The sequence below is a fragment of the Microcaecilia unicolor genome, chromosome 3 (assembly GCF_901765095.1).
Source record: "Microcaecilia unicolor chromosome 3, aMicUni1.1, whole genome shotgun sequence".
Lineage (NCBI taxonomy): Eukaryota > Metazoa > Chordata > Amphibia > Gymnophiona > Siphonopidae > Microcaecilia > Microcaecilia unicolor.
In genome coordinates this window covers 116,274,598-116,289,337 of record NC_044033.1, presented here as the reverse complement: position 1 = coordinate 116,289,337, position 14,740 = coordinate 116,274,598, and the positions used below count along the sequence as shown (strand labels likewise).

Sequence of the window (14,740 nt, the reverse complement as noted above, 5' to 3'; positions counted from 1 at the left end):
CACTGTACACTTGAACATGAAGAGACAGTCCCTGCTTGACAGAGCTTACAATCTAATTAGGACAGACAAAACAAGACAAGAGATAAGGGAATATTAAAGTGATGATGATAAAATAAGGGTGCTGAACAATGAACATTTTAATTGACAGTGTTGGGTATAAGCAAAGATGGAACATAAAAAATAGGTAAGAGAGTAAGAGAAGTTAGAAAATCAGGTGACAAAGAAAGGTGCTCATGAGGTCAGAGAGATGGTTAAATATTATCTCAGCTAGGGTAGGAGTGGGTAGACATGTCCTGCTGCAGTATGTGCAGCCCGTATCACTCCTTGTGTGTGTGAGTGAGACTAACAAGTTAGTTACTATATAGTTATTAAGGCACTGTATTGTCTGAAAATATTCCATTCTATGCTGGCCTTCTTTACTATCAGCTCCTATTTAGTTCAGAATTCAGATATCCAGGTCAGGACATCTTCAAGTTTCATCAGTATTTCAGAACAGAATCTGCCAACATACAGCATGTTCTAAAATACAGGAGAAATAGATGTTTATGTGCTGGGTGTGTGCAGCATAAATATTCATTTTAGGACAATAAACTTCACAAACATTAACAGCACATATACAGTTATATTGTAGAATAGCAATATAAACTTGTATTTGCTGACATATACATATTTACCTTAACCATTTTAGAAATATTAATGTGTATTTTCCTGACACTGTCACAGAGGCTGGTATCTCTAGCCAGTTTTTCTTTTTTTTTTGTGGGGGGGGGGGGGGACAAAAAGCACTTGGGGATTAAGGGGGAAACCTCCCATAATCCCTCCAGTGCAGTGCTGCTCTATCAGAGGAGTTTGTCAAAACCTAAAATGTGCTTGGTAGGAGGTGTAAATGCTGACCTCACACCCCTAGACTACGCCCCCATGCCATTTCTATGTAGTTGAGGTTTTTTGTGTTTTTTTTATGCATACACCAGCTTTGTAAAATAGGAACTTAGATGTTTATGCAAAATAAACACTTAAATACCAGTTTATGCATGTCTCAAACATGAATAGCCCTTCTAAGTGAAATAGTAACATGGAGGGGCATAATCGAACGTCGCCGGCCAAACAGATCGCCGGCGATCTATGTTGGCGGCAGCGCTACAGCTGGCCGGAACCATATTATCGAAAAAGATGGCCGGCCATCTTTTTTTTCGATAATACGGTTTAGCCCAGCCAAATGCCGTGGAGTTCGCCGGGTTTTGAGATGGCCGGGTTTGTTTTTCAGCGATAATGGAAAGTTATGTCGCCCATCTCAAACCCCGGCCAAATGCAAGGCATTTGGCCATGGGAGGAGCCAGCATTTTTTGTGCACTGGCCCCCCTAACATGCCAGGACACCAACCAGCCACCCTAGGGGTCACTGCTGTGGACTTCAGAAAAGCTCCCATGTGCATAGCTCCCTTACTTTGAGAGCTGAGCCCCCCAAACCCCCCCCCAACCCACTACCTACAAATGTACTGCACCCACTAAAATTGCTCCAGGGACCTGCATACAGCCTCTAGGACTTATTGCTGCTGTATAACTTTGGCACACCAGTTCACACCTGAAGACTAATCTCTCTGAAAAAGTCCTTTCTTGAAATAAGCACGTTTATTCACAGTTAACTGCAGATCAGAGGTTGTGCCCCACTGGCAAAGAGTCCCCTGGTACTAAGATTAGCAGTAGGTCAGAGCTGGCACAATGGTGTACAATGCCCTCTTTCAGCACCATTCAAGATAAGAACTACGTTCTCTAACGTGGGTAACACAGGAAAGGGAACTAAAACTGGCTTACAAACATGGCCACTACCGCATGGACTACAACAGGAAACAAAACTGGGCACACTCTGACCCAGTTAGCAGGGGGGGAAAGCACCATGGGAGTAGAGCCCAGTACCCTACACCCACCACAATGCATTGCTAATGTGACTCTGCAGGGCATCTAACATAGTAACATAGTAGATGACGGCAGAAAAAGACCTGCACGGTCAATCCAGTCTGCCCAGCAAGATAACTCATATTTGCTGCTTTTTGTGTATACCCTACTTTGATTTGTACCTGTGCTCTTCAGGGCACAGACCGTATAAGTATGCCCAGCACTATCCCCGCCTCCCAACCACCTGCCCCTCCACCCAACCACCGGCTCTGGCACAGACTGTATAAGTCTGCCCAGCACTATCCTCACCTCCCAACCACCAGCCCTGCCTCCCAACCACCGGCTCTGGCACAAACCGTACAAGTCTGTCCAGCACTATCCCCGCCTCCCAACCACCAGTCCCGCTGCCCACCACCGGCTCTGGCACAGACCGTATAAGTCTGCCCAGCACTATCCCCGCCTCCCAACCACCAGCCCCGCCTCCCGATCTTGACTAAGCTCCGGAAGATCCATTCCTTCGGCACAGGATTCCTTTATGCTTATCCCACGCATGTTTGAATTCCGTTACCGTTTTCATTTCCACCACCTCCCGCGGGAGGGCATTCCAAGCATCCACTACTCTCTCCGTGAAAAAATACTTCCTGACATTTTTCTTGAGTCTGCCCCCCTTCAATCTCATTTCATGTCCTCTCGTTCTACCACCTTCCCATCTCCGGAAAAGGTTCGTTTGCGGATTAATACCTTTCAAATATTTGAACGTCTGTATCATATCACCCCTGTTTCTCCTTTCCTCCAGAGTATACATGTTTAGTTCAGCAAGTCTCTCCTCATACGTCTTGTAACGCAAATCCCATACCATTCTCGTAGCTTTTCTTTGCACCACTTCAATTCTTTTTACATCCTTAACAAGATACGGCCTCCAAAACTGAACACAATACTCCAGGTGGGGCCTCACCAACGACTTATACAGGGGCATCAACACCCCCTTTCTTCTGCTGGTCACACCTCTCTCTATACAGCCTAACAACCTTCTAGCTACGGCCACCGCCTTGTCACACTGTTTCGTCGCCTTCAAATCCTCAGATACTATCACCCCAAGATCCCTCTCTCCGCCCGTACCTATCAGACTCTCTCCGCCTAACACATACATCTCCCGTTGATTTCTATTCCCTAAGTGCATCACTTTGCATTTCTTCGCATTGAATTTTAATTGCCAAACCTTAGACCATTCTTCTAGCTTCCTCAGATCCTTTTTCACGTTTTCCACTCCTTCCGGGGTGTCCACTCTGTTACAGATCTTAGTATCATCCGCAAATAGGCAAACTTTACCTTCTAACCCTTCAGCAATGTCACTCACAAATATATTGAACAGAATCGGCCCCAGCACCGATCCCTGAGGCACTCCACTACTCACCTTTCCTTCCTCCGAGCGAATTCCATTCACCACCACCCTCTGGCGTCTGTCCGTCAACCAGTTCCTAATCCAGTTCACCACTTCAGGTCCTATCTTCAGCCCCTCCAGTTTATTTAAGAGCCTCCTGTGGGGAACCGTGTCAAAAGCTTTGCTGAAATCTAAGTAGATTACGTCCATAGCTCGTCCCTGATTCAATTCTCCTGTCACCCAATCAAAGAACTCAATGAGATTCGTTTGGCACGATTTCCCTTTGGTAAAACCATGTTGTCTCGGATCTTGCAACTTATTGGCTTCCAGAAAATTCACTATCCTTTCCTTCAGCATCGCTTCCATTACTTTTCCAATAACTGAAGTGAGGCTTACCGGCCTGCAGTTTCCAGCTTCTTCCCTATCACTACTTTTGTGAAGAGGGACCACCTCCGCCGTTCTCCAATCCCTCGGAACCTTTCCCGTCTGCAAGGATATATTAAACAAATCTTTAAGAGGAACCGCCAAAACCTCTCTGAGCTCCCTCAATATCCTGGGGTGGATCCCGTCCGGTCCCATGGCTTTGTCCACCTTTAGCTTTTCAAGTTGTTGATACACACTTTCTTCCGTGAAGGGTGCTCTATCCACTTCATTCTCAATTGTATTATTTCCAGTCCATCGCGGTCCTTCTCCAGGATTTTCCTTTGTGAAAACAGAACAAAAGTATCTATTTAGCAAATTTGCTTTTTCTTCATCATTTTCCACATAGCGGTTCGCAGTATCTTTTAGTCTCACAATTCCCTTTTTAGTCATTCTCCTTTCACTAATATACCTGAAGAAATTTTTGTCACCCCTCCTTACATTTCTAGCCATTTGTTCTTCCGCTTGCGCTTTTGCCATTCGTATCTCTCTCTTGGCTTCTTTCATTTTCATTCGGTAATCCTCCATGTGTTCCTTTTCTTGAGTTTTTATGTATTTCTGGAACGCCAACTCTTTAGCCTTTATTTTCTCAACCACTTGCTTGGAGAACCATATCGGTTTACTTTTTCTCTTGCTTTTATTTACTTTCCTTACATAAAGGTTTGTGGCCCTATTTATAGCTTCTTTCAGCCTGGACCACTGTCCTTCCACTTCTCGTATTTCCTCCCAGCCCATTATCTCCTTCCTCAGGTATTCCCCCATTTTACTAAAGTCAGCACGCTTGAAATCCAGGACTTTGAGTTTTGAGTGGCCGCTCTCCACTTTAGCTGTCATATCAAACCAAACCGTTTGATGGTCACTGCTGCCCAGGTGGGCACCCACTCGGATATTTGACACGCTATCCCCATTTGTGAAGGTGTCACACTCACCCGAGAGCCACATCACAACCAGGGAAAGGCTGTCGGAGGATACAACACATTCTGCTGTCATGGAGGTGGGTACGGCATTTGAGGCTGGTCAGTTGGGGCACCTTTTTGAGGCTTGGTCGTGAAAATAAAAGGACCAAGTAAAGCCGGCGAAATACTGCTTAACGCCGCTTTTTTTTTCCATTATCGGCGAAAGCCAGCCATCTGGTAGCCACGTCCATGCCCGCCCATGTCCCGCCTTCGCTAATCTACCGACACGCCCCCTTGAACTTTTGCCGGCGAAACCACGGAAAAGCGGCAATGCTGTCAAAAATGCCGCTTTCGATTATACCAATTTCGCCGCTTTTAAGAAATCGCCAGCCATCTCCTGATTTGTGTCGGAAGATTGCCGGCGATCACTTTCGATTATAAGCTGGATAGTAACATAGTAGATGACGGCAGAAAAAGACCTGCACGGTCCACCCAGTTTGCCCAACAAGATAAACTCACATGTGCCATTTTTTGTGTATACCTTACCTTGATTTGTACCTGTCTTTTTCAGGGCACAGACCGTATAAGTATGCCCAGCACTATCCCCGCCTCCCAACCACCAGTTCCGCCTCCCACTACCAGCTCTGGCACAGACCGTATAAGTCTGCCCAGCACCATCCCCGCCTCCCGCCACCGTCTCTGCCACCCAATCTCGGCTAAGCTCCTTCGGATCCATTTCTTCTGAACAGGATTCTTTTATAAGGAGTGGAGGAGTAGCCTAACGTTTACTGCAGTAGCCTGAGAACCAGGGGAAGTGGGTTTGATTCTCACCGCAGCTCTCTATGACTCTAGGCAGGTCACTTAACCCTCCATTGTCCCAGGTACAAAAAAAGTACCTGTATGCATTAATTGTAACCACAGAAAGGCAGTATATCAAATCCCATCTCCTTTTCAGAAAGTGTGCACGTAACCGATCAGATTAAACACATAAAAAGGACCGCATAAAAGTCAGTCCTATCTTTATGTGGTTCACCATGGCCAGTTAGGTGTTGAATTTCACATTTAACCAGCTATGGTATAACCAGCTCAATACCGGTGACTCATTCACTCACTCTCTCTCTTTATATATATATATATATATATATATATATATATATATATATATATATATATATATATATATATATACACACACACACACACACACACCAATAGAACATAAAATATACCCAGGCAACCTACATTTAAATAGATTGTTTCATATTCTATAGCAAAATACTCCTTAAAATAATATTAAAGCTTACCAATTGGGGAATAGGAAAGGTTTTCATTTGTCATACATAGTAGTTGGAAGTACGGTATATAATTATGTGCACCCGTTGCTGTGTTTATGATATTGTATATGTAACACTGTAAAACACTAAATGACAGCAGATAAAGACTCGCACAGTCCATCCAGTCTGCCCAACAAAGTAGTCAGAGCTGTACTTGCCAATCTGTGTGGGCCCCAGTCACCCATGCTTAAACACTGGTTGTCAAGTCTCTACCATGCCAACCAGATCACCCCCCCCCCCCCCCCCAAGTATTACTGACAATATTCAACTTACCAGCCAAGCTTTCTTTCCCTCCCCCCCGCCAAACTTCACCTGTATTTTGTCATTTGCATGATACAGACCATAGAAGTTTGTCTGGCAATGGCCGTAGCTCCCCCAGGTTATATATGGTGAATCTTCATTCAGTCTTTTGCCATTTATGAGACACAGACCATGGAAGTCTGTCCACCTTTGGTCTTAGTTCCCACTACTCTTGCCTATCATCATACCTCAACAGCCATCTTTTGTTTCCATCCTCTTTCTATTTAGGCATCATCATCTATCTCTTGAATTTTGAATTCACTCACCATTTTTGACTCTACCAGCTCTCCTGGAAGGGTGCTCCAGGCAGCCACTACCCTCTCAGTGACTAAGTATTTCCTTATATTACTCCTAAGACTACCTTACTGCAACCTCCATTCATGTTAAAGTTACTGTTTATGAAAATTTGATATATCATTCATTGATTCGTTCAGTCAGTATTTATATACTGCTTAGACCTAAGTGGTTTACAGTTTCATTTTACAGGTACTGTACCAGATCAAGGTTGTTTACAATAACAAAAAAACAAACAAACCCAAGAGAGGAAGAAATCATATGAACCAGGAACGTCCTACCTTTCCTCCTCCAGCACTTTCACCAGCTCTGTCACTAGCAAGGCTGGTAGCACACCTCCCTCTTCACAGAACAAACACTTGTGGCCTCCTAAGTGCTCTTGTGTTGGAGAGATTAACCTTGAGTATTCTCTCAGTCCATGCTGGCTGTCTCTCCTGGAACTGGCAATCCAGCAGGCATGTCCAGCTCTGCCTCTTTGTAATCCATTTCCTCAGGTAACTCTGCCTCCCCCTCCCTCTCCTCTAGCTTCAGAAGGTTCAGAATATCTCTCCTCCCTCCTTCACAGCTGGGAGGAATCCGATATTGATTACGCAGCCATGGGAACTGGGCCTCTTCCTGGCTGTTTCTCCCCCTGCAGGTTACTGGGGAGATTGGCTCTCTATACCCTGGGCTATCTTCCCTCCCACTTTTTATGAGAATCCCTCCCGGGGCCCCCAGGGAATTCTGGACCTTGTAGTTCTTTGGCCCACGGCCTTTTGCTATATCCTTGTTTACCTGCCTTATTACAATATATTCAAGTCTTCTAGTCTCCAAGTGGGGCCTCACCAATCACTTGCACAGAGGCATCAACACCTTCTTTCTTTTGCTGATTATGTGTTTCTCTATGCAGCCCAGCATTCTTTGGTCAACAGTCACTGCCTTGTTATATTCTTTCGAAGTCTTGATATCATCAGGAACTATCTCCACAAGGTCTCTCTCCTGATTCATGCATATCAGTCTCACACCCTTTAACACATACTGCTCTTTTGGATTTCTGCACCCCGAGTGCATCACTTTGCACTTCTTCACATTAAATTTTAACTGCCAAACATTTAACCATTCTTCTAATTTTTGTAGATCCCTTCTCATGTTGCCTAGTCCCTCTGTGTAGTCCAGTCTGTTACAAATCTTAGTGTCATCCGCAAAGAAAAAACAACTTTTCCTTCTAACCCTTCAACAAAGTTGCACACAAATATGTTGAATAGAATCGGCCCCAGTACCAATCCTTGAGGCACTCCATTACTTACGTTTCTGTCCTCTGAGTAGACTCCATATACCACCACCCTCTGCCATCTGTCAGTCAACCAGTTCCCAATCCAGTTCACCACTTTGGGGTGAATTCTATAAACTGTGCCTAAAACAATTGACACCAAAATACCCCGCTTCAGTGCTATAAGATATGCCTACAGTTAGGTGTGGTTTATAGAATATCGCTTAAGCACAGTGGTCACATGTAAATTTAGAGGCGTCCATTTGCACCAACGAAAATGTGGTACAAATGTCCTGCCTAAATTTATTCATGGAACACCCTTATTCTATAATTGCTCACCTAACTCAAATCCATGAAACACCTATGAACTTCCCATTCCAATGTCCCCTTTACATGTTAATTGATTTCAATTAGCACCAATAATTGCTTATTAAAAAGCCAACCATTGGCATTAATTGGCTCATTATTTAATTAAATTACATGCGCAATTTCAGATGACTTTTATAGAATTAGGGGGTTTATGTCCAAATTTTAGCCCACTGAGTTTATTTATGAGCTTCTTATGAATACGTTTTAACCATACTGAATTACTTGTTTTAACCATGCAATATACTTCTTAGAGAACATCCAATACTTTCTAACGTCAGCTATACAAAGACAGGCCACAAACTTGCTGCATTTTAACTAGAGAAGATTGATTAAACCTGTCACCTTTTTTCATGACATTAAGAGAGCCATCTCACATAAGGTCACCATCAATCTTTTCATTAATGAAAACAGTAGAGAACCAAGAGGCACACTACATTATAGGGAAACAACCCAAGGTTGGAACTGGCCTAAGATATTCCACTTATTGACACGGACAAACATTGCCAGCCAGACGTTAAATATCAGCGCTGACTGGCTAAGCGTTAATATTTAGCGGAGATAGCTGGCTATCTTGTGCTGAATATTGGTGCTTAGTTGCCTTAATATCATTTAACTGGCCAGGTGCCGCTCCCGGCCAGTTAAATGCTTTGAATATCAGGGGTCTGTGTTCCTCCTCCCTCCTTGGCTACCCTCAGCCTCGTTGCATTGTGGGAACAGCTATATTAGTGAATATTGTTATTTGAACATGCACTAATGTTTTTTTTGACAGTTCTATTGACTATTTAAAAAAAAAAAACTGGCACTTCTTTAGGGCTCCTTTTACTAAGCTGCAGTAAGCATTAGTATGTGTTTACCAAAGCTTAAAAGGGCTTACCGTTAGGGACACTCGTTAAAAAATAATTTTAATTTTTTCGCAGAGGGGGTGTATCTGGTGGAGTTGAGCGGGCGTTTCTTTGTTAATCAGTTATTGCATCTGCATTACTGTGTGCTAACTGATTAGTACAGGATTAGCAAGTGAGCCCTTATTATTATTATTATTATTAACATTTGTATAGCACTACCAGACGCACGCAGTGCTGAACACCTGACATAGAGAGACAGTCCCCGCTCAATAGAGCTTACAATCTAAAAAACCTACAAAATAGGTGTCAGTAAGTGCTCACATGCTAATGTTTGTTGATGGTTGCTTGCTAATGGCAACATTAATGCATTCTGAAAATGGAAAATCGTCTGTTTTCTTGTTGTGGTAAAAATGGCATTAGTATGCGGGAAAGACCCATATAAGGGCAAGCTAAAGCCACTTTTTACTGCAGCTTAGTATTTATTTTCTACTCTGTTACTCTTGTTACCTATCTATATGTTCCATCTTTGCTTATACCCTACATTGTCAATTAAAATGTTCTATTACATATTGTGTTGACATCATACCCTACATTGTCAATTAAAATGTTACGTTGACATTATACCCTACACTGTCAATTAAAATGTTCTATTACGTATTGTGTTGACATTGTAAGTAGTATACTATGAGGCATATTTTCAAAGCACTTAGCCTTCCAAAGTTCCATAGGTTTCTATGGAACTTTGGAAGGCTAAGTGCTTTGAAAATATGCCTCTATGCCATACTTTGTACTGTTATTTGAATATTTTTACTGCTGTAATTGTCTATTACTCATGTTTGATTTATTCTTACTATACACCACCTTAAGTGAATTCCTTCAAAAAGGCGGTAAATAAATCTTATTAAATAGATAAATAAATGGACCCTTTAGTAAACTGCCTTAACTGTTAATGCAGCAGTTGGCATACACTAATGGCCACCGTGGCATACAGTAATGACCCTTAGTAATTCTGATGTAAACAAGCAAAATTTTATAATAGGAGGAAAAAACCTCAAATTTTAAGGGAACACTCCTTCGTTGATACCACCAACATTAGGGAGGTCCCTTAAATCATCATGGGTAAAAAACCTCCTCCTACTATTTTTCTGTTTCAAAAAATGTGTATGGCTTTTGCTCTAATACTTTAAACAACAAACCGTCTATAAAAATAGTACGGATCAATTGCATTTATCTTTTCAATCTAAAGTCAACTAGACACCTCCCACGGCCCAACTTAGGCCTTAGTTTCAAATCCTTCCTCAGGGTCCGTGGTGTCTGACTGATCGAATAAAGTGCTCTGTTATCGGTGTGTCTACGTGAAACTGGCGTGAGCGTGATGACTCAACTGGACTTATTTGCAGCAGTTCCTTTGACTTGTTCTTCTTACATCCTCTACGATCAACAGTCACATCGCACGTAGTTTGTAAACCCAACTACTGGCTTGTATAATTTTACAAATACCGCTAATGTCTCATATCACTTGTATTGATGATATGACCCTACACGGTACTGTGTTTCGCTCCCAAAGAGCGTCATCAGGGGTCTTTGTTCACTACAAACAGAGCATCAAGGATCTTTCTGAGTGACTGGGATGCCAAACCTGAGTGCACTGCCAGACAGGACGCCCAAAAACGCCCAAACATGCGCATGTGTAGAGTGAGTATGAGGAGTGTGATTTGGTGAGTGGTTTTAAGTAAGAGGATAGTTATGGTTATGTTTTGGTAGAAGAAGAATAAACAATTTTGCAAAGATATATAGTTGTGTTTAATAATTACAGTTAGACATGTCATACAGCTATATTGGAATAGCTTTAACCCTAGGGTTTACATATATAATAATGGCTACCATGGCATGACCACCATGTTAACAATTAATTCACTCACTTCCTCTGAGGTAAGGGACCTCAGAATGGTCAGAGAATTGGAGGGGACTGTACAGTTCATGCAGAGATAGTGTGGCAGATAATATGATACAGTTAATACCCCCTAATTATTGATCCTTTTTACCAAAGGGCATTAAGCATTTAACAGGCAGTTAATTAGTGGAAACAGGCTACTACATGATTGCATTAAGGGGATTTGTGGTAGTTTGCCAGTTTTCAGGTGTGAAACCGCGCACTACTGAATTTTTCAGAATATTTCTGTCAGGGAGCATGGCATGGATACAGAAGCATTAGCCAGCTAGCATGTTACACTTACTATGTGTTAACTAGCTAATGTAGCATTAACATGGGACCACTTTAACCACCAAGCATTTTGACACGGTTCCTCATAAACTTGACAGGCTGAAGTTAGGACCCAAAGTGGTGAACTGGATTAGGAACTGATTGACAAGTAGATGCAAGAGGGTGGTGGTTAATGAAATTCACTCAGAGGAAGGAAAGGTGGAGTGCCTCAAGGATTGGTGCTGGGGTTGATTCTGTTCAATATATTTGTGAGAGACATTGCCGAAGGATTATAAGGCAAGGTTTGCCTACTTGTGGATGATTTGTAATACAGTGGACACCCTAGAGGGAGTGGAAAACATGAAAGAGGATCTGCAAAAATTGAAGAATCGTCTAATATTTGGCAATTAAAATTCAATGCAAAGAAATGCAGAGTGATACACTTAGGGAATAGAAGTCCACCGGAACCGTATCTGCTAGGAGGTGAGAGGCTGATATGCTCAGATAGGGAGAGGGACCTCAGGGTGATAGTATTTGAGGATCTGAAGGCAACAATACAGTGTGACAAGGCAGTGGCCATAGCCAGAAGGATGCTAGGCTGTATAGAGAGAGGCATAACCAACAGAAGAAAGGAGGTGTTGATGTCCCTGTAGAAGTCATTGGAGTATTTTGACCAGTTTTGGAGGTCATATCTTGCTAAGGATATAAAACGTCTTGAAGTGATCCAGAGAAAGGCGACAAAAATGGCATGAGGTTTACGCCAAAAGAGGTATGAGAAGAAACTGGAAGACCTGAATATGTATACCCTAGAGAAGAGGAGGGACTGGGGAGATCACCACCAAAAGAAACCCCCTGAAGCAGTATTCTATAAGCCACGCCTAAAATTCAGCACGGTTTATAGAACTAATGTTTAAGCGGAGAGGTTGTGTGTAAATTTAGGTACTGCCATTTGCACCAATGAAAATATGTTGCAAATGCCCATGCATAAATTTACGTGCAGAGCACTGTTATTCCACAGTGGCATATGTAACTAAAAAACTCACCCTCAATCCACCCTGAAACGCCCACAAACCCTCCCATTTCCATGCCCCCTTTTTCGGGTCATGCATAACTTTTAGGCATGGATCCTGCACCTGACTTTATGAGTATAAGTCCCAATTAAATCTATCATTATTTTATTATTCTATTAAATCATTTTTCTATTAAATTGCATGCACAAATTGGGAATGCACCTAAATTTGCATGCACAATTTTTGGTGACGTTATAGAATCAGGGGAACAGTAATGACATTTTTTTCTACATTAATTCAAAGATAAACTGCTGGGACTATCCCCAACAGTTAACATAAATCTTTTGTAGTTACTGTGCTTTAATTGTAGTTACTGTGCGTTAATTGACAATTAACATAAGATAACTGCAACATTTTACCACATTGTAGTGCATATTATAGGAGTAATTTTAGAAGATGATGCTTATACAAAGGCTGCATAGGTGTTTATATGCCTTTAAATAATTAGCACCCAGAACCAACCCCAATAACATTCAAATGCCCCAATGCATATATATATATATTTGTACCCCATGTTTTCCCACTCATGGCAGGCTCAATGCGGCTTACATATACAGGTACTTATTTGTACCTGGGGCAATGGAAGGTTAAGTGACTTACCCAGAGTCACAAGGAGCTGCCAGTGCCTGAAGTGGGAATTGAACTCAGTCCCCCAGGACCAGAGTCCACCACCCTAACCACTAGGCCATTCCGCCACTATAATTTGTGTAAATGTGCGTGTTTATTCTATAACCACAAACGGATACCTGAAAATTCTGTGTGGAAAAAATACGCCTAGGCATATTCTGTAAAGTACACTTAAATTTTATAGAATAGGCATAAATTTCCGTGCGGTATACAGAATAACGCCGAGCGCCTCTACATGCAACCAAATGTAGTTGTGGCCATTTACACCATGTTTTACTTGGCATAAATCCCGATGCCTAAATTAGGCGCAGAGCGGGTATATTTTATAACAATGTGCATAGATTTCAGAAACGCTCATGCGCTGTCCCTAGCCAGGCCCCCTTTTCAACTATGCAACATAGAATTTATGCGCACCATGTTTCAGAATATGCTTAGCAAGTTGTGCATATAAATCTTAATGCCAATTAGTGCTGATAATTACTTGTTAACATTTAATTAACAGCACTAATTAAACAATTAAGTTATGTGCATTGTTATAGAATACACTTTGATTTCCGGAAATTAAGGAGCGATATATAGAATCCCAGAGCTACTTCATAAAATATGTACGTCACAACTCCACCTCTGTCCTGCCCATGGGAATACCTACTTGTGCTGCATATATAAGGATTCACATTCTTGTAGGTGAATGTACACAGACATGTAAATGGCCACACACTTTTATAAAAGGCTTTTTCTTTTTCAATTGAAAAATGGCTTTAGATGCAGCAAAAGCTCAATAAAATTACTGGTTGATATTCAGAGTGATTTAGTTGGGAAGAATAGGGTTACCATATTTGCTCCCCCCCCCCCCCCCACATGCCCTGCCCCACCACACCCCCACCTCACCCATGCCACATTCACTTTGCCCCTGTCACATATCGGTCCGTTCCTTTCATACCCCCACCCCGCCCCTCTCACACCCCCATAGGATGTCCTATCCTCCCCTCCCTTCCCCTTACCTTACTGTACTGTCCTGGTAGTTTAGTGACCTCTTCAGGCCAGGTAGGAAAGAGCCCCCTCTTTCATGCCCAGAGCGGCTGCAGACTGTCTTACTGCTTTCTGTTCCGGCACCGATTCAAAATGGCTGCTGAGAGTGACCTTGTAAGACTTCTGCGGAAGTCTTGCCACAGAAATCTTGCAAGGTCTCTCTCAGCAGTCATTTTGAATTGGTGCTGGGACGGGAGGCAGCAAGAGACAGTTTGCAGCCGCTCTGGGCAGGAAAGAGGGGGCTCTTTCTTGCCCCAAAGAGGTCACTAGACCACCAGGGCAGTACAGTAAGGGGAGGGGAGGCTAGGACACCCCTAGGCCTGCCTGCCAGCCTGCCTGTTTGTCCACAAATCCGGACAAACGGGCAGTTTGGCAAAACTCTCCTGGTTGTGTCCTCAAAATAAGGACATGTCTGGGTAAAACAGGACATATGGTAACCCTAGGGAAGATGCTCCTGCCCAGGTAAATCACTTTGCCCTTCCCAGTCACTGATATTTAGCAGCATTTAACTGAATAGTACTGCTAAATATTGGTGCAGACCCCCACAGCACTCTACTTACTGCTGGGGTGACCTGGAGGCAGACTCAAGGCAAACATGGGAGTTATCCAGGCACAGTCGATTTTCAGTGACCGGCACTGTTGTTCTCCATCTATACCCAGCCAGTGGAGGGCGCTATTTCACTATCACATTTTCAATAGTGAGGGACAGGCAAGCTCTACAGGACTCTTGAGAACGTGCCTGTGCCTGGTGATTGAAAACATGATATTGAAATACCACCCTTCACTGGCAGCAATCCAGTTGGAAGACTCCCACTCAGCTTAGAGGGAACAGTG

At 42.9% G+C, this 14,740-nt stretch overlaps 1 protein-coding gene across 5 annotated transcripts in view; it reads right to left on the bottom strand.

The window, feature by feature from the left end:
- PLCB1 (phospholipase C beta 1) overlaps window positions 1-14,740 on the bottom strand; it is a 1,287,346-nt gene that overhangs the window by 915,421 nt on the left and 357,185 nt on the right. Inside the window, exon 1 of one of the 5 annotated variants that reach the window (XM_030196318.1) lies at window positions 12,314-12,326. The exons of the other annotated variants lie outside the window; for them this stretch is intronic. The gene's annotated coding sequence lies outside the window, so the exon portion shown is untranslated. Of the gene's footprint in view, window positions 1-12,313; window positions 12,327-14,740 lie in introns of those variants that run through there. 5 annotated transcript variants of the gene reach the window in all.